This window comes from Corylus avellana, chromosome ca2 (genome assembly GCF_901000735.1).
Source record: "Corylus avellana chromosome ca2, CavTom2PMs-1.0".
Taxonomy (NCBI): Eukaryota; Viridiplantae; Streptophyta; class Magnoliopsida; order Fagales; family Betulaceae; genus Corylus; species Corylus avellana.
This window is the reverse complement of record NC_081542.1, coordinates 34,441,311-34,446,514: the sequence shown is the minus strand read 5'-3', so window position 1 is coordinate 34,446,514 and position 5,204 is coordinate 34,441,311. Positions and strand designations below refer to the sequence as shown.

Genomic DNA, 5,204 nt, shown 5'->3' with positions numbered 1-5,204 from the left:
TTCAGCCCTTATCTTACATGTTTTAATCCCTTGGTTGTAGTTAATTAGGCCATTTTAATTCCTATTTGCGTTTTTGATGTTTTTACAGGCTTTTGGAAGAAAGTGAAGTAAAACTGGGTGATTTAGGCTCAAAAAGAGAAGATGGAAAAATTGGAGCTCCCTGGTACTGCGATCGAGCGCCATACTAGAGAAGATGTTGCACGAGCCAGGCCAGGAGTGATCGAGCGTAGGCCAAAAGAAGGATCGATCGCCGACCTGCGATCGAGCGCACACGGGCTGCGATCGAGCGCACCCGTGCGCAGGAGGCATTCCAAGTGGCGGCTATAATGTCCCTATGTCCATATTAGGGTTTTCCAAACACCAAATTGTAATAGGATTGAAACCCTACAAAAACCCCAGGGTTTACTACTTTTCCAAGGACTTCTAAAGCCTATAAATAAACCTCTGAGGTTCTAGGCATAGATGTGGAGAAAAGAGGCACAAGCTCTGGAAAGGAACTGAATGCTACATGAAGAGGAGTTTGGGTTTTTGTTCTCTTCCACCCTTTTATTTTTGTTATGTAGTTTATATTTTTATTAGGGCTAGATTGAAGGCCTAATCATGTCTTTTTATGATTGCACTATTGGCGCCTTTGCTATAATTATATTTTGGTATTTTTAACTTGATTAATACTTGTTATCTTGTATTCCTCATATGTGTCTGTCTAGCCAACATATGCCTGTGGTATGGGCTAGTTAGTTAAATCAATTTGGATGATCGAGTCCTGGGTTTAATAAGAGTAACAAAAGATATCCACACCGGATTCTTAGGTTAATCAACATGGGGAATCGGGAGTACACACCCATGCCCTAGGCCTTGTGTTTGTCGATTTCCACAGATTTATGCTTTCTTAAAGAACAATTTAGTAGACACCCATGCTAAATCCTTTAAGAAAGAAAAAAATTAGAGTAGACACCCATGCCTAATTCGTTGCTTTGGGAAATCAATAGCTTAAGGAGTAGACACCCATGCCCTTAGGTTGGCAAACATTAATTATACCGATATAATTGGCGCATTGGCATGTTGTTATCTTAATTTGTCTGATTAGTGGTGGATATCAAAACCCTAATCCTTTTTAGTTTTGTTTATCTTTTATTTTATTTCTTTATTTTAACTCAATCGTGATAATTGAGTTTATCTCTTAATTAAATAGGAAATTACTTCTAAACATAATTTACCAATCCTCGTGGGAATGATCTCGTATTTGCCTACTATACTATTGTTTTGATCTTGTGCACTTGCGAGTTAAAACATACTAAATATTATCTATTAATTTAGGTAGCATTTGGCACAACACTGGGGTGGTAACAAATGCCAAAAACACTTGCCCTCCCTCAAGAATAAGTCTTCTGGCCCGAACGGCCGAAACGGTAGGTGGTAAAAACCTTTCTCGCGATCCAACGTACGTAACTTCTCCTTCTCCCCACGGCCTGAGCGTAACTTGCTTCCAAGCGCAGTCAAAAACCGCTAGATGTTTTGCCAACCAATCCATTCCGAGAATAACGTCGTAAGTAACCATCGAGAGAACAACTAAGTTTGCGGGAAGTATCCTTCGACAAGTGCTAACAGGGCATCCGCAAACTGCACGCTTACAAACTACAGTTTTCCCCATGAGGGTAGCTACAGCGAGACCAGGTTCCAAAGTTCGTACTACGAATCTAGACAATCTTACAAACATGATAGATACGAAAGAGTGAGTAGCCCCTATATCAAACAAAACTAAAGCCTCAAATCCAAGTATAGGGACAGTACCTGTCACTACTTCCAATCCTCCTTCTGACTCTCCTGGAACAAGCGCTTAAACTCATGCTGGCGCCAAAGGCTTCTGGACGCTCCTCTTGTTCACACAGCCCTTGCTAAAGTGACCAAACTGGCCACACCGGTAGCAAGTCCTGGTTGCCATCCTACAAGATCCCCAGTGAACCTTGTTGCACTTCTTGCATAATTCCGACATTAGACTCTTTTGCGGCGAAACTTGAGGGTTGCTGGAGGTACGTCCTTGTGACCTCTAGGGTGGAAAACTTCCCACCGCCAACCTCTTTGCTAGTCCAACTCCTCCTGCCAAAGTACCAGGTCCTTGAGCCCTCCTCTTCTAATGCTCATGCTCCACTGTGTTCTCCTTCAGACTCTCTTCATAGATCGAAGCCAGATCCACTAGCTGGGAGAAATTGCGAATGTCGATGCAACTCATTATAATCCTGATACAAGAGTTCAGACCTCATTCGAACCTCTTCGCCTCCTTCTCCTCATTCGGAATGAGATACATGCCGAATTGCGACAACTATAGAAACTTAGCAGCGTACTCCATTACCGACATCCGTCCCTAAACTAAGTCTAGAAACTTAGCCCTCTTCAGTGCGATCGAGCGCACCTATGGCTCAGTGCCTGATTCCAGCGATTGAAGTTCTGAATTTCCATCACTCCAAGGCTAAATCTCTAGGCCGTTTGTGAGCTTTTATTTTTGTTTCTTTTAGTTCATGTTAGGTCGTCGTTCTTTATCATTGCCTTTAATCTCTTGCAACCCTGACATTGAACACACTTTTAGACAACTTAGGTCCGAAGGGAACTCTAATTTGCTAAGAGAGCGTCCCACTAAGACGATGGCCGAAGACCACCCCGTGGCTTTGAGAGGTCACTCTCTCCCTACAACGTACACTTCCCCCTCATGTCTCTAGCTGCCAGATACTTCCAAAACTTAATTTACAATAATACATGCATGCTTTTATATAGGCTAATGTTTGAGTATTCTCCAAGCAAAATACTTGGAGAAAAAGAAAATATAAAATACAAAAATATCCCTAAACTTGTGGACAAATTAAAATACTTGTAGACAAAGAAATAATCTTCAACTATTATGCTTGATTCTTTCCATTCTTGTGCATATATTCACTCACAAAATGTTCTTCAAACGTTATGCATGATCCTTGTCACTTCTGTCCTGATCTTTTTTATCATGCTATTACAATGTCATTATTTCAGTATTTGACAACTCAGTTATTGATTCAGTATCTTCTCCTGCATAAAGTTGCCTTTCAGTGAATGCAGGTTGCTTTGGTTGAGGCATATCAATAGTCTCACTTTTAAGCATTGAAATAACAATGGAGACAATTGGCCTATCTTTAGCAAATTCTTGCACACACAGCGGTCCAACATGTATGCATCTCAAAATTTCCATGTCAAAGCATGGTTCACGTATCATCGGATCTATTAATGCTACAATGTTGTCTGCATTCCACATTTTCCATGCCTGTAGGAAAGAGAAACATGAAAACAAGATTGAAAATCTTAGCATCAATACTAAAAACTCATACGAAACAAGCAATGTAAGTTCTAAAAAAATGAGGCAATGAGATAAGAGAAACTAACAAATCCTAGAAGACTCATGTTGTGCTCATCATAATAAAAGCTAGTGTTTCTTCTTCCACTAACTATTTCTAGTAACAACACTCCAAAGCTGAAGACATCTGATTTCTCTGAAAATTGCCCTTCCATTGTGTATTCTGGGGACATGTAGCCGCTGAATTTTAACAGTAAAACATGTCAAAATCTCGTTATATCAATTATTCGGGTTGTTATATTAGTGCATTTGGCCAAACAAAAGTACTTACTATGTTCCAACGACCCTATTAGTATTGGCCTGATTTTCGTTACACCCAAAAATCCTAGCCGTACCAAAATCTGATATTTTTGGATTTAGCTCTTCATCCAACAAGATGTTACTTGCCTTTAGATCTCTATGAATTATCCTTAATCTAGAATCTCAATGAAGGTACAATAGACCTCAACCGATTGCCTCGATAATGTTGAAGCATCTTCTCCAATCTAGTTGTTTTGGTTTGATTGAATCTAAAGAAATTAATCAAACTAAATAAGAAAAAGAAACTGCACTCTAATTAAACTTGTAAGATGAAGAAAATGTCACTTTTGTAATAGAACTAAATTTGGTGAAGTCACATAAGAAGAAGTACGTATTTAGAGACTAAAATACCACAATCAAGAATATTATTCCCTTTTGTCTCTTGACATGGATAATTTTATATTGTAATATTGAAAGATACTAACAAAGAGAATTAGCATGAACTAACCAAAGAGAAATGCAACAAACTTTTGTTTGGCATGTATTCATAGATCAACATCTTTTCTTCCTCTTCAACACAGCAGCCAAGGAGTCTAACGAGATTCTGGTGTTGGAGTTTAGAGATCACCAACACCTCATTCATAAATTCTTCTAGCCCTTGTCCAGAGTCTTTTGAAAGTCTTTTTAACGCAATTTCTTGTCCATCTGATAGTTTTCCCTACAAACAAACAACAACCAATCGCCTATATATTCAAATTGTTAGGCAATAATAATCCTCTACAAGAGTAACCATTACCTTGTATACGGGACCAAATCCACCCTGCCCAAGCTTATTTGATTCATGGAAGTTATTTGTTGCACTTTCCAGTATCTGAAGACTGAATAATGCTAGCTCTTGGAGTTTAACTTGGTTCCCATTGAACACTAACTTCTCCTTCATTTTCTTTTTCCTTGCTGGGTGTTTATACAATTGTAGTTAGTAATTATCTCTATATATGTAGAAATGTCCTAACATTTCTTAGAGCATGTTTGGGATTGTGTTCGAGAAATAGAAGTTTTAAGTCTAAAAGTGTGTTTTGGCCATTTTTGAGCTTTTTGGACCCTTTAAAGCGCTTTCAATTTTTTTTTACTAAACGAGTACTTTTTTCTTTAAACGAACTTTTTGGGTGTTAAACGCATTTTTAGACTCCTCAAATACATACCCAAACAGGCACTTAATCCATTGATCAGCTAACATGAATAATGTGCATATTACCTTTTCGTTTAGCCATCCCACACCACAATAAGCAAGTGCAGATTCCAGTCAACATTACTCCTATGATCACTGTGACTGTGATAATTACTTTCTCATTTCCCTCTTTATTTGTAAAAATCAGAGAAAAGATCAAACTAATTCATGCAAAGTCCGAATAGATGGGGTTGGGTTGAAATACAATTTCATCTATTTTTGGAACATAAAGTAGCAAAACAACTGCAGCAGCTGTAGATGATTCGATGCATAAGACCATAAATTTCGACAGAAAACAAAAATAACCCACCAAGTTCTGAATAGGCCAAACGAACATAAAAATCAACTCCATCAGTCGAC

The 5,204-nt window shown here is 38.6% G+C and overlaps 1 pseudogene; it reads right to left on the bottom strand.

Moving 5' to 3' along the window:
* Positions 1–2,998: 2,998 nt before the first annotated feature.
* On the bottom strand, positions 2,999–4,556 carry LOC132169644 (G-type lectin S-receptor-like serine/threonine-protein kinase At1g11330; annotated as a pseudogene).
* Between the last annotated feature and the right edge of the window lie 648 nt (positions 4,557–5,204).